Source organism: Lonchura striata, chromosome 9 (genome assembly GCF_050655825.1).
Source record: "Lonchura striata isolate lonStrDom1 chromosome 9, ASM5065582v1, whole genome shotgun sequence".
NCBI lineage: Eukaryota > Metazoa > Chordata > Aves > Passeriformes > Estrildidae > Lonchura > Lonchura striata.
The window spans coordinates 18,310,605-18,332,340 of NC_140711.1; the positions used below are offsets into that span (position 1 = coordinate 18,310,605).

The 21,736-nt window shown below is 37.9% G+C and overlaps 1 protein-coding gene across 1 annotated transcript in view; it reads right to left on the reverse strand.

The window, feature by feature from the left end:
• ZIC4 (Zic family zinc finger 4) overlaps positions 1 to 21,736 on the reverse strand; it is a 157,305-nt gene that overhangs the window by 56,926 nt on the left and 78,643 nt on the right. The window lies entirely within an intron of this gene.

Here is a 21,736-nt window from a genome sequence, read left to right on the forward strand (position 1 = left end):
AAACCAAATTTCATTTAGTGAGGATGAGGCCTTTGAGACAGGTACTCAGGTAAAACAAATAAATTTAAATATAATTGCATTTTTTTTCAGTTTCACGTGCAGTGCAGAGTGGATACATTTTGTGGGGATCCAACAAATGATATTTTAATGTACATACATAATTTATTGAGCAAGCAGTAGACTTGGCTAAATGAATGTCAGCCATTGAAGATCCAACATAGTGTATTTTCATGCTTATTACTTGATACAATAGGAAAGAAGGAAGACTTTAACATATTTATGAACTTGAAACATCTCTCAAGTTCCAGAGTGTAGGTCTATCACAAATGTTATCACATTCTTCTTCTACAGTCACAATAAGAAGTAAGTTAAGCACTTGCTATGTATTTTTCAATCTAAAAATGGTTGAAATAGTTACAGATTACCATCTATATTATCCTTCTACAATTCTTGCAGTACTATGAAATACAGCTAGAGAATATAATCTACCTTTATATCTTGCCCATAATTCCCATTTATCTTACATAAAATGAATGAGATTCAGTATCTAACTAATTTCTGTAGATTTTCCTTAAAATTATAACTATTAGATTTTGAAAAATCTAGTTGTTCCAGCTCCAAAAAAGACAATTTTTAATATTATATCTATCATAGAGCAAAATTACTACCTGTCTGTTTAAAGGTAGCCACTTTTTAGATATCGTCAGTCAAAACTTTATAGTACAGATGTGCCTGATAAGTGTTAGGTAATGGGAGCTCAGATCCATGATCGTGTCTATTGTAAACGCAGGCAAACCCAATGGGAAGAAATGACGATGTTTGACTCAATTCAGACGGCTGAATTATTTCTTTATTTTAACTATGCTAAAATACATGAATATGCTATATAAAAGGAGGATACTAAAACTACATACTACTTTCTCTGACTCTGTCTCTAACTCTAACACAACTCATGACCCTCTATCGAGAGTCCAGCCGCAGGGGGATTGGATTGGTCATCAGGCTCAAACAATCCTCACCAGAATCCAATCAAGCACTAACTTTATGTAAACAATTCTCCAAACACATTCTACATAGGAAAAACAAGGAGCAGAAATAGAAATTGTTTTCTCTTTCATTTCTCTTTGTGCACCTCTATGAAAAATCTTGAAAGGGAGAGAAATGTGCTTACCACCCCTGTCCTTGGCCCTGCCATTCTGATGAGATATTTCACTGGATACATTGATTAGCTTCAAAAGTTTCCCATTACTGCAGTTGCTCCCCATAAGCAAGTCCTGGATTTTAGGCAGGAGGAGCAGAATTCATTTCATATCAGCTTAATTGCCTCCAGTTACCTACAGCCTACCTAGAATTACCTGGTGACCAGAATTAGCTGTGCTTATTTCTTTCCACCAGCCCTAAATGCAGCTAAGACGTAGTGTTTCAAGTTCAGAGGTAGAATCTATGTGACCACTCTGTAAAGTTAGATTTCAGAGATGAATCACATTCCTACTTCCAGTTCTGAAAGGCCTTTGCCTCCCATTGATTTCAGGAGGAATTGTATGTGCTTAATGTCCAAAGTGTAGTGGCCACATTTTGAGGCCAGCTCTGCACTCAGTGCCTCCCATCGCTCTCATTAGGCACCTGGAACCTGACCCAGATCACGGAGCAATCACTGCCGCTGCGCTTCGCCACAGCACCACCTCTGCCCTGCTGAGATAAAGCACCTATTTGGACCTCTTTGGCTCTGAAGATTCACTGGAGAGGAGAGCACAAGTGTTTCTGGAGAGGAGGAAGAAGAAAATTAGTCTTTTGACAGGCTATCATTACATAAGTAGGCTAATATAATTTTTTTTTCTTTGACAACTGATTTGTGGAAGGTAGAGGCAGCACAGTCTACAGCAGCTTAATATGTCTTAAGTCACCACAGGTCTACTCAAGGCAGAGGAGAAACACAGGAGAAGCAATACCAGAAGGCACCTGTGGAAATGGTGTCCCCTTCCTCCTGTTGGCTTGTGTGGAAAACCCTTAAAAAGTTTTCAAACTGATTTGCTTTCTGCTTTCCTGATTGTTCAGTGATAATAAAAAAAAGAATGGTAAAGATGAAAAGCCTTAAAGGACCGAGGACTGGAGCTTTATTTCCATTTCCTGGGCTAGTGAAACCACCCACTAGCTTATATAGCCCTTAGGCATCCTCTTCCTTGAATTTATCCTCACAGGACACCATTGCTGACAGTGTTTCTATTTTGTATAGGTTCTTATACTGCCCTTGTCACCGTAGTAGCTGAGTGCCTTCAGGTAGTGCATTATGCGACGTGACTAACATCTGTGACAGCCAAAGCAGGAGGCAGAAACAGTTAAGACCCCAGTAGCTTTCCCTCTACACAGCATTTCACTCTCCAACACTAATACCTTTCTCTCTGTGAATACACAGCTAAGCTGTTGTGGTCACATTTGTAGCAGATCAGCAACGTTTCGTTCCCTCTTATGCTGAATTTCTCACTTTAGTATGGCAGTGTGGGGATCGTTCTCTACTTCATTCACTGAAATGTCAAAGGCTGGATAATAATCTTCAATTATATTTCTTTTAAGACTATCAGCAGTGACCACACAAACATGGTAGGCAAGATAGCCTGGACTGGAGATGCAAGACACAGGCTTCAAAAAAGGTCTGTGTAAGACACAGCATTTGGCACTACCTGCAGTGTGAGGAGAAATTTTCAGCAACAGACTCAGCCTTACAAGCCTTGGGGTGGAGGTTAAAGGGGCACCATGTTCCCCAGGAGTGACAACTGAATATCTCATTGCAGGAGAACTCGCATATGGGAACAATATGCCTGCAAATCTTTTAAACGCATGCAGTGCTTTGCCAGAGCAATTGATATGTTGTGGAAGGAGCATTGCAGGGCAGGTGGTTGCTGTGAGATGACCCCACACTTGGGACCAAGAGTGAGACGTGAGGTCGAAGGTCAAGTGTGACTTTGTTAGAAGCAAAAAATACAGCCACCTCTGCATTGCTGCCCACCCTGCAGCATGCAGTGCTGCTGAATGCCACACAGGTTGCAGGACCCCTGTTTACTGGCACAAAACAAAGCAATTACATTTACTATTCTTTTTCTGATTGCATAAAATGCAATGTGGGAATGTATTCAATTATATATGCAAATATAAAATAATATTCTTCTTTGCTGTCTTAGGCACACTAGTTTGCTGGAACTATAAGAAGGGTGAAATAAAAACAAACAATGTCAAATAAATAATTACAAAATTAAAATTCTCTTTGGATCTCTTGCATTATTCTAGGCAGGTATTGCCCCAGAGATTATTCACCCAGCACTTCAGAGTTCTCCTTGACTTTAAGAAACCCTAAGGGAAAGTTAAGAATTTCAGGGGTGAAGGGAGAGAGCAGAGGATGGTTTTCTTGGGTTTTTTTGGTTTTCTTCCCAGGTGCCAGACACCACACATTTAGAAACTGCCTAGATAACAATTGACCTGAAATAATACATAATGTAGGGAATGATGTAGAGAAAACTGAAAAGGTATATTACTGATTTTAAAATTCCTTTCCTTTCTAGTATATTTTTTCTGCCATCATTTCAGAGGATCCGAGAGCATTTCACAGATTTTACATACACGTTCCAGGAAGGATTGCAAAATCTGATTAAGATCATATGTAGCAACAACACATTACCACAATTAGGATGGGAAATGCAGAACCCTAGACTTGATCTTGCCTCAAGCAGAATGTCCAACAGCAGTGAACACTACACAGAAAGAGTGACAGAGCACAGATGTTCAGACCAGAAGATAAGCCAAGAAAGGCTTAAAAGATCACTGGCTACAAGACATTTCATAGAAAGCACACTGCCTTATTGCTCTGTGAGCATTATCACACAAGACAATGCAGACTCTAATTTAAATAGTCAGAGGAAAGATCCTTAAGCTGGATGCCAGTTGGCCACAACAACAAACATGTATCGCTGTTCTGACAACATTCACTGCGGTAAACTGTGCTGTGAAGTCATTATCTCAGAGACTCTGGCAGCCCAGCACAAACAGCAGCTCAAAGAATCCATCAATATTCTTCTGGGGTGACAAAGCCAGAAGGGGAGGGTAGAAAAACTGTCACAGGCTGGCCAAGGGGACGTGGGGGCAAACAGTGCCTTCCTGTGGAGATTGCCCTGCCATGGCTGTTCTCCAAGGGCACTGCTGCAGCACCTGACAGCATCTGCAGAGCTCTACATGTCACTGCTGTGATGCCAGCGAGTACCAGCCTACAAATACCAACTACATTGCCTTGTAGGAGCCACTGAAGATGTACATTCATGTGCAGGGCCAAAATAGTTGTATTGATGTAGGGAAATATTTGCAAAAGATCAAAGTTGGAATTTCTAAAATTAAAAAGTATTTACACTAGGCTTGCCTGATGCAGTTCAGGGAAGACTTTCTGCGGGCCCCTGGACCTCAGCCTAGAGGGAGGAATAAGGAGGGAAATTAATCTGGTTGCTATCACTTTTTCTTCTAGTGTAACACACAAAAAAGAGGGTCAGATGTGCAGTCACACATACAGATTATTTCTTTAATTGCTATATCCATTACAGAGATAAAGTAGGATAGGGTAAGTCCTCCATTACATAGGATAAAGTAATTGAGCAAGAATGTACCTATGACATGAGAGAAGTCACTGACTATGTGACCCATACTTTAATGGTGTGATACAAAGGTCAGGAGAAGCACTGGAAAATCTTCCATGATTTTAATGGCTGATACAATAATGTAAACTCAGTATAATCAAGTGGTTAGTGCAATGGGCATGAACCTAGGAAGACTGGCCCACTTCTCTGCTACACATGTGTTCAATCTCATGTTTAATTGCACAGTAATAATCATGATAAGATTTGTATTTGCTCAGTGAACACTGATGTTTCTGCTCTCACACCAGTGTTTTAATGGTCTTGTCGAAACTCAGCTTCGTGGCACTTCTTTCTCCAGTGCAGTCCAGGAGGATGTTGTGTCTCTCTTAAACTTTTGTGTGTGCAGCTCTACAGTGAACATTTAGGGAATGGTGCCAGATGCAAGTGTATCTGCCAATCAACTGCTCGATAGTTTTACTTGATGGTTGTTCCAGAAATGGAACTTTCTTTGGTGGCCTAATGCTTCACTCCAGCTACCCAATACCTACCTCTACTATAAAAGCTGCTCCAGTGAATGAGCATGAAAACTTCCATCCCATGAAAACTTTGTCCAACTATATACTTTGGTTATGAGTGCTATCTGAGACTCTCCAGCTGGCTTCTACATCCATCTGTCAGTGTTAACAATGGCATGTTCTGTCCATGGCTGTTTAGACAAATAAGTGGGAGATGCAGCCACATTTTGCAATTATGCCCTTGATGGAAAAAAATATTTTTTATTACTTTCATTCTTTGTCTTTGCCTTGTGCCTTGTGCCACGATATTCATCTCTAAGTGAAGATGACCTAACACCAGTGGATTGTAAATGTGTGTGCAAATACAATTTTGTTCCATATTGTGTCATTCTCCTGCTTTTAGTCTTCCAATATGTGAGTCATTGCAATGTACTGTGCAGAAACTATGATGCATGGCAGGTATCAAGGCTGGCATATCAGCCTACATGTGCCAGATGATGGTGTACTTCTTCCACCTATGTTTTTCTTCCAGGATTTCTGGGTTAAGGAAGTAGGCAGGATAAACACTGAGCAGTAATCCAGAATACATTTGAAGGCATGCAGGACAAGCCCCAGGATTTATTTTATGTGCTTCAAATGCCATTTTAAACTGGCTTCTTTCCCTACTCAGTATCTCTGCAGCGTGTAGATAATTCTCCCCTCCAGACCCTTACACCTTTTTGGTTAGCTCAGAGAGCAGTGTTGATCTTTCCCACCTGGACTGCAGCTATCACGCAGTGCCTGTCATTCTCATACAGATCAAAAAGGATTTTGCAGGCTGCTGCCCTTGATCTGTGCCTTATATGTCAGTGTTAAATGCTTCAACTGAGAGATACCTGCATAAAATACATCCTCACCATCAAACCAAAAGGTCCTGAGGCATGTGGAGCACTGCTTAGTAATGCCTCTGAGAGGAAGTCCTGGCCACCATGGCATCAGCAAGGCTTCCTGCAGCACCTGGCATTTTTGATGGAGATCATCCATCCAAGTAGTGACCTAATGCAACCCTGTATAACTTTTGAGCCCATGAGATAGCAGTGTATGTGCAAATGTTAGGGTTTCCTTTTCGAAGACAATTCGATGTGATTAACGAATTCTGCACTCCAGGTACTCTTCATCCTACAGCTGCAACTGCTAGCACTTTTATAAAGCTGTCTTAATTACCAGTGACCCTGTGCTCTTCAAATGCATCAGCAGTACAAGGGATGATTCAGGATGACAGGGTCACAAGCAATGGGAAAGAGTGTCTGATCCATGCCCCACTTACATACTCATAGACTATCTGCCCTAGATTAAAAAAAATCTTTATGCCAAGAACTCTGTTTCAGTAGAATTTAAAAGGACTTGGGTTCCAGCCTTCTTTTATTAAAGTGTTGGTAGGATCAAATCTGTGTAAGATACAAGCACTAGGACAGAACATGTTAAATAAATGATTTGTGGATGTGAAAGCTGGTAAAGCTCAATCTTCTGGAGAAAAAGGATTTTCACCCTCAGCCTAAAGTTAACTATTGCCTCCAAATTAACTTTTAACATTTTATATGAATTGTAAAAAGGTTTATGATTTTATGTCAAAAGATTATACAGACAGCTGAAAAGAATTGCAAGTTGACATGATAAGAACCCAATGCCCAAATCTGCTGTTGCTAAAAGTCATCCTGAGGAAGCCACAAGCTCTAGAAAATTCTTCCCATCGCTGAGGATTTTCCACAATGGCAATGCTTTTGGGGGATTCAAGGGTATAGCTGCAGAGGAAAACGTTTGTCTCTCTTCATCCCCTCCACTACCAGCACTGCCCTGATCAGCAAACACAAGGAGGAGTTATTACATGCTACTTTCATTGCAGTGAAATAATTTAAATTATTTAAATCATTTAGAAATGAGAAATTACAAAGTAGCCTCAAGTGCATGCTTAGGTGCTTTGATGAATAAAAGCTCTCATACAACATGTAAAACAATCAAAATACTCCACTCCAAAACCATGATGTTTATTAAAAAGACATCTATCATGTTGCTCCAAGAGCTAATCTCACATCCTCCTCTGTCCTTACAACTGAGTCCTAATATTATGTTATGGTAAAATATTCTTTTTAAATAAATTATGGGAAAATAATTCAGTCTTGAATGTTCTATTATTTGTAAATCTAAATGCTTATGTCTTTTGCTTAAAAACACAAATAATCCTCAGCATGCCTCTCTTCAGAGTGGTATAATATTAAGTCAAAAAGAGACATAGCTCTCCTTCACAACTCAAGGAAATTCACACTGGAAGATCTTACTGGTGTGACTGTTGTGATCACACAAATGTGATTCTGCAGCCGATCATAGAGTTCATCAAAGAGGAAAAACCAAAGACCTCAGTCTTGCCAAAGCCTTAGGAAATTTCTGTTCAGCTAAGCTGCCATAAGCACTTATATAAATCAGTTGAAATAAAGACATCCAAAAAACTTTACAAATTTTTGACAAATTCTGTTCGTCAAGATTTTATTTTCCCCAGTTTCTCTGTATTGCTTAAAACTAAGGGAAAGGAAGAATTAAAAACTAGCTGAAAAACCATCAAAACATAAAAATAGAGAGGAACACCAAGTATGTAATGTACCTTATGTAATTAGTTCATTTTTGTAGCTCTTGCTCAGAAGTACCTACATTTCAAATGCAGTTTGTTCCTGTAGTTTCTTAACCCTCTTTGCTATTTATATTTAAAGTTATTTAGCATTCTCTCCAAGCACTGAGGGTTTCTGGTGACATAATCAAGTACAATAATAACATCAGAACAAACTATATGTTGTGAGAATGTGGCTTTCTCCAAGGCTTTCTGCCAATCTCTCATTTCTTCACCCAGTGTGCCAATCCAATGCTTTTTTTTACTTGTAATCCCTTACTCATAACTGGATGTTATTTTATCCATGATAAATATGTCTCTCCTCTCTATTTTCCCATATTGCTCCTAGGTCAGCCAGACCTGTGTATTCAAAATGCAGATAGATAAAATGTAAGTGTTCATAAAGGAAAAAAACCTGTTTTGTTAATAGACCAATGTGTTCTCTTTTATGTAAGTAATCCTCTAAACAATGGAAAGATAGGCCAGATAAAGCACTAGAGAAGTGTTCCTGATGATAATATTAAACTAGTAACTCTTTTTTGCTCCAATTTAAAATAGAAGTAGTGCATGACCAACACATTCTTTTCTCTTGAGAAAGTGTGAATATATACCAATGGAAGACACATGGTGGCCAAAGTCTGAGACATCAAAGGATGCTCCTCAGAGCCCTGCCACATTTGCCACCTTCCCAAAGCACCCACAAACAAGGAAAAAAGCAGGCAAACTTTGTGTGTGTTCACCTACAGAATATCAAATGCCATCTCTCTCCTGCAACACTACCAAAACAATGAAAATGGAGGGCCATCTAGAATGATGACTGTAGAAAATCGCTGAAATGTGCTAATCTGACTCACTTACCTGCCTGTCGTTCACTTAGATCTCCTTTGACAAATACCACGAGCGTGGGGACTTTATAAACTTTTATTCTGTTCTGAAAACAGACTCAGAAAGCTTTCCACAACAGCCAAATTTACTGCAAGGTCAATCACCCATGGGAGAGGCTCCACAACTTTCACACGCTGCCTCACCCACCTCTAGGGGAGGCAGAGGAACACAAGAGCAGCACACAGAGCTGAACCCCAGCAGAGTGTAAGGATGAGCTAGGAGGGCACCTCTGCTCCGCTTTCCTCTAGAACCCCTGAAACGTGGATGGAAAATTAAAACACCATAATTCTAATAAAGATTTGTAGGGACCGGCATGTTTATTACAGTGCTGGACATATGTGGAACTCATTGCTCTTTAATGGATATGTGCACCTTTGAGAACTCTGAAATATTTTTTATTACTTTTACTAATTTCTATATGCATAGAATTTCACAATAGGTTCATATTTATTCATTCTGCTGATTTCACATTACACTTATAGCTAGTTACACTTGCGCTCAGTTTTTGTCAGAAAGTATAGAAAGAACTCTTGGGTCACTCTGCCTTGTTTGTTTTAAGGTCCGAGGAGTCTTTCTTATATTTTATCTTTTCAGTGTGGAAATTTGCGGGTTTTTTCTCCTTAGTTGGGGTCACTTTGCTAGTGTTCCAGTTACTAGACTAAATATTTCACTTACGTTGGCAAGCTCAAAGCGGCACATTTCACTGAAATCGAAATGGATTTCTCCCTTGTTAACATTTTCACTCTGCCTCACCCTGAGCCGTTCGCTGGGCTTCTCGCACCGCCGGGAGCCTCCCCCTGCCCAGCCCAGGGTTCGTGCGCTCGCCCAGGAGCTGCGAGCCCCGGCCCGCAGCCCGGCCGCGCCCGCCGCGCTCCGCCCGCGGCTCTGCGCGCTGCCAGCGCCAGCGCCGGGCTCGCACCGCCGGGCAGCGAGTCTGCCCTCTCTGTGCCACGTTTAACAATCTTAAAATCTCTGCTCATTCCCGATCCGCACCTCCCGCGCAAAGGCACGCGTGCGTAGCAGAGGGATCCCCGGGGAAAGAGATGCGTCACTGGGATGCTCAGCCTTAGCGCCTCGGTCAGAAACGCGCTTTGGGTCCTTCTGCTTCGTTCCCCAGCCCTCCAAAATCTGGTTTGATTTTGCTCTCCCCTTGTCTAGCTTCTCACCCATTAAAAAAAAAAAAAAATAGAAAAGCATCGCTGTTTCAGCTCTGCTTTCTCCAGACAGATTTGGCTCGCTCCAAAGCCTCTGTGATTAAATACGCAGTAAATAGTAGCCGGACCAAAATTCTCTAAGCCTGTGATTTTTTTTTTTTTTTTTTTTTTTTTTTTTTTTTTTTTGTGCCAATAAATCCCAGTGCACCTTCTCTTCAGCTGCCCTCAATTTCCTTGACTCTCTTAAGGCTGTCATGTACATCTGGACCTGGCTCCCACTTCCACTGCAATATTTTCATTCTCTTTCAGATTGCTCTCTGAAAAGCTGCAGATCATTAAATCTACATGTTTTCTGAAATCTTTAGAGCAATCTAAAGATTTGATAACTTTCCCCCCCCCTTTGGAAATCTCTGCCCTGAAAAAAAAACCTTAAAAATGTCAAAAATATTGAATTTAAAGTATTCATTTCTTTTCAATGGGAAAAACTGAAAAAAAAAAAAAGAATATTGTGATACAGTTGTAACTTGGGGGGCGAGGGGCGGAAATCCTTTTTGTTGAGACATATAAGCCAATATGACCCTAAAATGCTGAGTGTTGTCCTTACTATTCTGCAATACAGAAGTGAAAAAAACTTATCTGATTATATGGAAACAGGAAATCTCCAGCCTGTGTAATGTAATTTGGTCTTTTTGGTACCTTTTTGTTCGAGCAGAAGATCTCTGCCACAATGTGTCCAGTACATCTGTGTTTTCTCTCATTTGAGCCAGAAGCACCATGGGGCAGACACAGTCTTTCTTGACATATTTTTCTAAGCAAGTAAGTATTTGATTTTTTTTTTTTCCCCTGTGGTTCAGAATACAAAGAAGAGTGACATGGCAGAATCTGGTGATTTATCACAGAGGAATTTAGAGGTAGCAAGTAATAAAATTTTATTAAATGGAGAAAACCAGAGGGAGTATTCGTGTGCAGTTAGAAGTCACTCTTTTTTCCTGCTCACCAGATCATCACTCTACACAGCCGCTGGGAGAATGAAAGCTTTTGAAATAAACAAAGTGCAGCTGTCAAAAGCAGAATAGTCTAAAGTGCAGAAATTAGAAGAGTAAATGGATCTAGAATTACCATGGGGATAGGAAGGAGACAAAATGCATATCTAGCAGCATTTGGGGTCCAGCCAGACGTTCCTTAGCTGCAGCTATGCCAGGGACAGGGATTGCTGTCCACTGTCCTTTGCTGCCCCTACCGATCTGCTGGCAGAGCGGGCTGCCCGAGCTCTCCCCGGCTTGTTCCACTTCCGAGGAGGCCAGGTTAGTTCAGATAAACAGTAAGACTTTGCTAATCAAGTGCATTTTGAAAAAATAGGTTAGGGGAAGATTGTATGAGCAGCACTGCTTGCAGAGTCGAAGGGATTTGGGATTCCTGATAACCACCCAGAGACAGGCTGCGGTCACTGCTATCTTCCATAGCATAGCTGAAGCTGGAAGAACACATCTGTTCACCTCCTGAAGAGGACTAGATTTCTGGTCTGCTAATCTCATTTTCCACTACATATTCAGTCAAAATAGCCCCTCAATGGCTGGAGATTCCTCTGTTCCTTCACCAGTATTAATTTGGCAAAAGTAAATGAAGAGAAAAGTGAATGTTAGTGTTTGGAGCCTGATCCAAACAGGGTGTATAAACAGCATAAAAGTATATATCCCTGCTATATCTCATCCTTTGCTGCTCTTAATACTCAGAGTTCTTAAATCAGGCAGCTCCATGCAGCTTTAATTTAGCGAAGGGCCAAGCAGCTATGAATTAAGGAGCCATAGGGCTGAGCTTCCAGCAATCTGTTCTCTCCCAAATGTCCAATTAGAAGAGATAACACATTCAGAGATAAATTCCTGGCAAGAGCTGAGGATGAGATTTTGCTTGTATCAACAATGTGGTCAACACTTTGAGAATGATATAGGAAAATAATGTAAGACAAAGATCTGAAATGTTTAAACAAGAGATCAGTTATGGGCCTCTCAGAGGTGGGAAAGGTAAATTATTAAAGAATTTATAATTACATTCATGCCTAATTATTAATAAACAAGGATAGCTAACAGATGCTGCAGCAGATTTACATTTCCTAAGGAAACAAGAAGAATTATGGAAGAAAATCAGGATCAGCAAAACTATTAGGTCAGGAAGCCGAAATGCCTGTACATGACAAAAAGGCTTCTGCCAAAACTATTCAGGAGGAAGAAGGAAGCAGGTAGGGGAAAAAAAAAAAAAAAAAAAAAAAAAGGAGAGATTCCTTTTCAGACCTTGGAAGAAGTAATAGATTGAAGAAAACTGACACAACACCTGTGGTGAGACTGTTTCAACAAATTGAAAATGGGGATCAGATTCAAACCAGAATGTTTAATTCTTACTGATGCCATTATGCCACTCAAGTGACTTCACCACATGTTGAACACAAAAACAAATTGATGTCTGTTTTCTTAAACATACAAATACTCCAGTATAGTGAAACGTCATCAGAGAAATATAAAATGTATTCCTTAGAAAAATTAATGCCAAAGCAAAGAAAAAAATCATAATGAGTAAATTGGATAGAAAGCTTGGAAGAAGTAACAGTGGGTCAGTAGAAGAAATTCTACCCCAGTTGACTTAATATCTGTGGAGATACCAGTACAATACTCAGCACTAGACTGTAATTTGCAAATAGTATCACAGAAACTGCTGAAGAGATAAAGAATTGGCTTTGATTAAGACTAGAGGCATTTGAAAATTGAGGGAATAATAATGAAAATTTATTTTGAAAGATTATTTCTTGTTTATTTATGACCTGGAAAAAAATCCCTGAAAGAAATTACTGAAGTTTTCAAAGAAACAGCTGATGAGTTTGACAGATAAAGATGCAAAGTGATAAAATAAACTTGTATGAAATGGAAAATAAAACCTAGTAATTAATTGCTGGGAAAGAGAGCATTGTGGCAACATTAAAGATAAGCACTTTTAAACATGAAACTATCAAACATAAAAACAATATAAATGGAATACAACTAAACTTCAAGTTCAGGGTTTTTTTCCAATGAAGAAAAACATAAAACAAAACACTCAAATACTCTTCAGCAGAGCCGGGATAGCCCTGACAAAAATGTCACATTAAAGTTACTCTGCAGTATTCAGGAAGACAAGCCCAGCAGCTGTACTGGCCCTTACTTAAACAAATATATTACAAGGCTACATTTATATGACGAAAATTTGGCATTGGAATTTCATCAATAAGATTACTGAAGTCACTTTTTTATTCCTTGGCACAGACTGGCCAAGGCAGAAACAATGAAAGGCAGTGGGTATTGCCAGATTTTAATAATGGTTCCATCACACTCAGATAGTATCAAGTCCTTCATATTCTCTGAGTACAATGTAATGTAATGACTTTTCACAAGGCCACATTTAAAACTTATCCCAGAAGTCTTTGAACATAATTTCTATTACGTTTTCATCTGATTTAAATACCTGCATTGACCAGATGCTGTTTGTTACTCAAAGGTTCAAAACATTTCCTACTAGGATATTTTCTCCTTTTAAGTAAGGAAGAAATTACAATAGGCTTACAGTCAGTGAAAGGCAGTAGTTTCTTCCCTTATGTATTAAATACTTGTAGAAAAGATTTTCCTGTCAGTTTAGAAACAAGTCTGTACATTTAACGTTGATGAAAACTGTTAATCTGAATAGGAACAGTTTGATTTAGGACACAGAATACTTTCCATCCCCTAGAATCCATTCAGAGCACTTCCTCTGCCATTGCGTGCCATAATGTATGTCCAACCACAAGATAAAAATCACCCAGTCTCCCATTTGCAAATCTCAAGTCTCACTTCTTCATTTACACCTAAAAATATCCTGCCTGCTGTTTCCTCAACATCCTTTTGGCAATCGCCATGATTACATGCATGGAAAAACATTATTAGGAAAGTCTAATGGATTTTAATTGTTTGCATTGCAAATGTTTCTCCCTGGTGGAAAAAAAGCTCTAATCATATTGTCTCATTGCTCATTCTTTACTCTTCTTCCTGTTGTCTCTATTGCTCTCTCTCCTTCTGTTCATTCTTCTCTCCAACCTGCTTCCCCAAATACACTGCCATGACATTCTCTTTACTCTTCCTTGCCCTGCAGGGAAGCTCATTTCTCCCCTCTTTCTATCTCTTGGTGATGTCACTTCTACTCTATGAGAATCTGCAGCAGAATCCATCTCCTCCTCCTTGCTTCCCATGAGCCATATGCAGAAGCAGTAGCAGAAATCAGGAGACAGCAAATGAGCCCTGCAGAGATCTGGTCTCTGCACACGGTAGGCAAGCACTCTGCTGAAAGAACATAGGCTGAAAGCCATTTGGTATTGATAGATCCTTTTTCTGGCAATAAAGCAGAAACTTCCTAGATTGAGATATTAGTTGTTGCATCAGCAGCCTGGTGCTGCCTCGAGGCTTTGCAGAAAACTGAGGTCTCACAATTGTTTGGGTGCTCCACAAACCAAATGAAAGCGGTTTTCTCTTCAGACACCCCACAGTCCAAACAGATCAAATATGCAAAGAGAGGGACAACAGGAATATTGAAAGGTCAAAAGACTTGCCTGAGGAAACAGAGCAGATCTTGTCTGTGAATACTTATTGATGGCTTGTGTATTTATTTTCGTTACTTATCCTATGGCCCAGTAGTAAAGGCGGCAAAATCCTTTTTACAAGCTTTCAGATCATTATCAGTAATATCTTTGCATCTAAATGCACAAAATATGTTTTGCACATTTAATTGGCTAATATTGATAATCTCATAGTAAACTAGGAAAATCCATTCTATTTTGACACTGGCAGATACCACACTCTTTCTCTAAATCTCTCTATTTGTCTCAATGCTAATGAACTTACAGCAAAAGGCAAAAGTTGTGAGTTTTGATAGATTTTTTTTTCTTTGAAGGAAATCACGTAAACAAGTTTTGTGGTTTTGGTGTGGATTCTCATTTTTGCCACACTGTTAAGAGTGCTCTCTCCCTACATGTCTGATTCAGGTGTGATTAGTGCAGAGGGGAAAAAAAGGTGAATTGTCTTTCCCAGAAAGCCTCCCAGGCAATGCAAGGGTCAAAGATAATGGTTTAACAGTTCTCAGGAGCAGACAATATCTACATATAGTTTATTATTTAAGAATGTTTTCATTATTTCAAATATATATGAGGAAAAAATGCCTTTAGAATGTCTTAAAGATTTTAATTTAAAAATAAAACAGATATTTAGAAACATCTGGTAACAGCAAAGATACCTGTTTGACAATTAGCTCCCAATGTAGTTGTAAATCAGAGATGTCCGCAACTATGAAAATGTCTTTTTTCTACCATACTTTTAGAGTCTAGAAAACTACTATAGGCTTGTTTAGGATTGTGGCCTGGTGTGCCATTTTAAACAATAGGCAGTGCCAGTAAATAATTATGTCATTTAGTCTAAAGATGGTCTCACTTTGTTTTCAGAATATGAACTGGAAATCCTGAAACAAATTGACTGGTTTCTGCTAAGCTATAAAGCTTTGAGAGATATTAACTGGTCTATTGTTCTAAAAGCAGAGGATGTTTTGAGGGAACACATAACTCAGAAACAAGTTATCTGTCAAGAACTGAGGGCTTTCCATATATTTCTTTTGTTATGACAAAAAGCTTACGATACTTGGGTGCAAACAGCAAATATGTTCCAGCAGCTGAAGAAATTTAACCTTTAGTTTGTCATTTAGTTTTAGTCATTTGTAAGGGACAAGGTGTAATACCAGCACTTTCTTTCCAAAAACCACAAATTAATTTCCTAGGCACAGAGAAACACACTGAAAGTCAGCTGCTATGTTATCAAACCCTGAGATAGATTTCCAAAGGAATTTGCAGGTACTTGGGTACTTAGAGAAACTCACCAAAATGCCAAAATATTCACTGCCACAGGCTGAAAATAGGACCTATGTCTTGTCTGCTTGGACAGTTTTGTAAACCTCACCAGTCATCTTTCTGTAGTTCTGAATATCTAAGTGTCCCCAGCCATCCAACCTTATCCACCTAAATCCACTTTTGTAACCACGTGAAGTGCCTGACATTTGTGTCTGACCACAGCTATTCCAACTACTCATCTTCCCCTGGCTTCTGCATTTCAGATAAAACACACAAATTCCACCAAAGCCCATTCTGCCACCACCATTTGACAGAATTTTGTGCAAAATCCATTTCTTATCCATTATCATTTGAGACACATTTATTAACATAAGCATAAATTTCTTGAGATCTGGAAACAAATATAACCAATATTGACTAGATTATTGTGCTTAATTAAATTAACCTTTACTAATAAAATAGGGGAAAAGTATGCATGGCTAATACTGCAATTTTTAACTTTTAAGAAGAAAGGATTATTTTCCTCTGTAAGATAGCTGTAAGATACCAGGGAAAATTTATCTTGTGTATTATCTAATAGGCCTTCCAGAACTAAAGACCACAGGAGGTAAGGCTAACAAAATTAATATGCAAAGAAGTTCAGCACTAGGGACCCATAATTTTCTTGCAAATGGTTTCACTTTAAGGATGAAACAACACAAGACAATACCAATTTCTTTCTTTTTTTTGCAAATAGATGATGCTTTAAAAAAATTAACACATGACAGCAGGTGGGAAGAAACTAGAGAAGTGGATATTCGAAGTGGAGAGTGACTACAAATTTGATTTGCTTAACATTTTACTAACTGATTTGAATTCACTGATATGTTAAAACAATGTCAGGAGGTATATTTAATTAAAACAAGATTGGTTGCCGTTCAGACATGAAGTAAACATTTCGTATACCTAGTGAATTATTAAAAAGAATGAAAAATAATCTGACCTTCAGAAAGCAGAATCATAAATAACAAGGACCAAGGAGATTATACTTGGCCCCATTTGAAAATTATGTTTAATTTTTGCTTGTATTAAATAATAACTGTTATAGTAATCATTACCAAATTCATTATTAATTAGAGGGTTTTAATAGCAAAGATATGCTTTCATTGCAGTCATAAATTTATATCACATCTGTATATGCAAGACTACTATGAAATATGATAAGAGAGAGTTAAACCATTCTGTCTTTTATGTTTGGAATTAACTTGGGCATTTAATGTTCTGTTCTTTCTATATGCTTTGTAAGATGTCAGCAATATCCAGGTATTGTTTCTTGTAATAAAGATCTCATTGTGATTAGATTTCAAAAATATATGACTGCACCCCAGGAAATGGTTCAATCTAATAGTACTCCCATCAATCCAAAATGGGCGAGTGTCAGACAAGATTCAAAGGTAACAAATCAGCACAGCATAATTCAGAATTTTAAAATCAAGACTTTGAAAACAGAGAAAGGTTACATATCTTGGCCTAAGCATACCAAAATTTGATGTTTATGTATGTCAAATGCAGTATATTATGGCAATAAAGCATACTGACAAAAATGCTCCTTTTGAAATGAATCTTCATTTAGAACTGAGTGATATTCCATCAAGGAACATCTTGTTTTAACAGGAACATTGTAAGACATACTGCAAGACATTAGCTTAAAATATATTCTCTATATTTTATCATCCTTTCACATAAGAAAAGCTCAACCTTTAAAAATTCAATTCACCTTTGAAAGATATGAGGTAGTAACTCCTGATAAGGATTTAAGAATTATTTTTGCCTTTAGCTTTTGTAAGTCGAGAATTTTCTTTAATATATCACAGAAAAAAATTGATAAGTACGGTGTCCATATTCTAAATAACAATTTAACCTATAATTAAGTGGGCGCAATTATATGGGTAACTCCTGATTATCATGAATATTCATGTTTGTAAAGGAGTATGTGTTTGTAGCAAAGACTGTTATAAGTATGGCTTCCTTAGAATAAAATTTAAACAATAAATTAAAAGCAGTGGGGAAGACAGACAATCACCAATATCAAAATCTAAAATAATCCCATACAAAGCTTTAGTTTGAACACGGAATTTTTTGTATTTCTGCAAAACTTTCCAAGACTTAAGAAGATCCTAACATATTTTTGCTAAAACCAGTGGGAAAGTGATGAAGATACAATTCAGTACAAGAATATGAAAGACACACTATTTTATAAGAGAAAAATTAGATGAGTAGATCCTTCTGCGTCAAAACCATACACAAAGAGATCCCTGCATGCAGACACATGAACATTCATTTATTTTACTAAGAACATTTAGTGAGAAATCTGATCAGTTTAATACCATTTTATTTATAAGATAATTATTATACCAACTTTATGTAAAACAATTCCCTGAAATCACTGTGGATAACACCAGGACCTCCATTGAAGGGAAAAGAAGCACACAGTGAAGAAGATCCATTTGTGTAAGGGTTTCCAGGACTGTCCTGTGGTTTGATGTGTCCCATCCCTAAACTTTTTTCCTTCATTTAAATTTTTTTTAATTAATTCCGTTATTTAAATCTGAAAAGTTACATAAATAGGATTTGGTGTGGTGATTATCAGTTCTTAAGAATCATTATATTTAATTCAGATACCTAATTTAAGGCTTTGATTCTCAGGCCATAATAACAATAGCAACAAAAGTAAAATGCCTTATTTGTAAATTTATACTATTGTAAATTCAGATACTTCTAAAAGACTAAAAATCAAGCTCCGTTTGTTCAATATAAAAAGGCTCTGAAATGTAATCTCCGTGGGTTGATTGATGTATTACATAATGTCTTTTTTTTTGCTTTCTCTGTACAAACATGTTAAACATGCTCGATAGTTTTCTGAGTACACATAATTTCTTCCATTTCTCTTTGCATTCAATCTATTATCTTTTACAGTGTTTAATAAATTAATGTAGACAATCTAAAATTGAATTACTTTATCCATAATCAAATTAATTATATGTCAACATTTTCCAAGGCCATAAAATATGAATATCTAATAATAGCAATGTTTGCATTATGCTTTAATAGTTTTAAAAGCTTTTTCTTTAAGGGACAGTAAGCAGATAATAAAGACTGTCAAAATTAAATACAATATCAGAGCTATTCCTTTTTTATTAAGCTTCTTTAATCTCTAAAAATCATATCTTTATGGTCAACAATGGGAATAAAGTTGGGTGGTTAGAGGAGGTTTTTTAAGCCAAATAATATCATGTTTCTTCTCAAATTGTTCTTGTAACATGAGAAAAAAACTCCTAAAGCTTACACTCTTGGTTTATTTCATTTAAAGGGTTATTGATCCCTCACATATATAAAATCAGACACTTTCAGGTGTTTCTGTGACTGTTTCAGACTGGCAACACACTTCAGGTCTTTACAGCTGTACACAGCATTACTGCATGGAATTCACTCTGTCCCAACACAACAGGAATAGTCAACATTTCTTTCGCTCAGTAACACAGCAGAGGTTATTGGCTTGTGCCAGTCACCTTTGACACCTAATCCATACTTGTCCTGCAGAGGCTGACTGCTGAGCATCAGAGAAAAGGATCTCTGTCTTTCAGCACTGCCCCAGCATCCCCTGCAAGCTGGATGCCCATGACTGGGCAGCACATTTACACGAGCTCTTCCTTCCCAGGCAGCTCCCGAGCCATGAGCTTTCCACAAAGGGTAGTTGCAAGAACAATTTTCCTGTTTTACCCAGAATCTGGACAGGTTTTCAATTAATATCCCAGCTCCCCACTGAACCTGCAGGAGCAGCCAGAGCATCCTTGCTCTCTCCTACTCCGGTTAAAATCTAGCATCTCATGGATCAGCCTTTTCAAAAGGTCTGGGGAGTGTTTTCTCAGATTCCTCTGCAAGAGCAGATAGCCCAAATAAATCACAGGCCTAAACCTCAGAACAGCTAAACCCCAAAAGCCCTGGTCCTCTCAACTTACTGCCAAATGCTAGCTAGAACCTAGTCCTGGAAACCGAGGGAAGAATGCACTTCCTTGTCCTCTGACTGCATCAGAAATGTGATTACAATTTTTCTGTAAAATTAGAGTGAAAGTAGATGGAAAAAACCTCTGAGTCACAGCAACAAGACCTTCCCAACAATACTCCTGCAGCCACAGAGCAGCAAGGGATTGAGTAGTGATGCTGCTGCAGCAAATGCTCCATCCTTCCAGCTCTTCCCAACACTCACATTGCCATTCTTGGTGGCAGCTTCCTTGATCAAACATTTCTACTATTGCAGTGGGTTTCCCCAAGAGAGGAAAAAGAAATCTTTTCCCCTTCTGTTTAAACATAATTGTCCCATCTTGCTATAACACCTCAGGTGCTCCAATACAGAACATATAAAACATTAAAGGACCAACTGCATGCTCATGTGGCTCTGTCTCAGTATTGTCATCTTGGGCAAATATTTGATATTCTACCCTGCTTCTTGGTGGTCTCTGTTCTTTAAGCATCCTTGAAATTAAAAAACCATAAATCATGTTGCAAGGTTTTTTACATCACTGTTTAGAAATGAAAGCATTAAGCCATGCATTATGTCACCTACAGTCCAAGGAAAACAAGCAATTATATTGCCTCCAAATTCTGGAAACATACATAAGAGTCAAAAATCAACTGTGACTACACATTTAAGATGTAAAATAGACTTGTGCCACATTGAATTCCATTGAGTAGAAGGTATCTGGGTTTTTTATGAGAAAGCAAACTCAGAGATCTCTGTGTTCTCTGATATTTGTGTAATACAAAGCTTCAAATTTTGATTTTTACATTTAACAAATGTGGTGTGTATCACCTAAATTAATAACAATCTGAAGCTAAATCTGCTTTAGAGTTATTATAGTGCAATTTTTTCTATCAAGAAATGTTGTGGACTTACTGTTTACTTTTCAGTTGATTTTATTTGCCCGATTATATACAAAATGGTCCCATGGGCTTGCTGAATATATGGGTGCTAACAATGAAAAATGTGCATAGTTTTAATACCAACTTTGTAAATTGCCTTAATAATAGCTTGTATAATGTAATAGTATTTTCAACCAGTACTTTTAATTTCTAGCTCATAAAGTCTTTTCATTGAACCCCAAGGGTGTAGCTATAAAAGTAAGATTTAATTTTGTATATAATGTGGCCTAAATTAGTTTTAAAGCAATAGGAGAAACATGCAGCTCAAAGAGATAAGACTAAAATTATTATAACTCGGTGAAATTTCCTATAGTAAAATTAATCATTATTTCCATTTGTTACATAATTTGATATAAAAAATATAAGACTAGTGTAGATCTAATCAAGGAATATATTTTAAATCACTTTACCGTAAATTACAGAGGCCATAAAAAGTGTTGCAAACCATATGACAGCAAATTATTTGAAGACACTTGCAAAGTTGACTACTTTATTGGTGAAATTAATTAATAAATAAATGCTACTCCAAAGTAACAAATGGTATATTTATGTTCAGAACTTTGGCTAAAACTGGAAGTTCACACCCAGAAACTGACAGCAACCTCTCATGGCTTGTCATGCCTGTCAACTGTCTGTGACATTTGGTCATTTTCCCTAGAAGTGCATTTCCTGGAATCATGTGATTATGCAAAACCTCAGTTTCTCATTTTCTAACCCTCCCAACTGCAGAGAAAATCTAGCAAGCATGAATGATAAAGCAGATGAAAGGAGACAGCACATAACAGACACAACATTATTTTCTCCGATTTTCTTTTTTTATTTATTCTGTTCATCTTTGTTCAGGGGCTTGGCACATTCATGACTGCTTGAGCTTGGCAAATATCTCTTTTGACCATTTTAAACAAACTAAAAAAATCTTAAAGGTCATCAGACCTGTACAAAATCATTTATCCTATAAGAAAATAATTGTGTTTAACTAAGTATTTTAAGTACTTTACATAAAGCAGACACCAACATTTTTCCTGACATGTTGTCAGTGACTGCTTTCCTGGAGGAATACATCTTCCAATACTAGATGCTTTCTA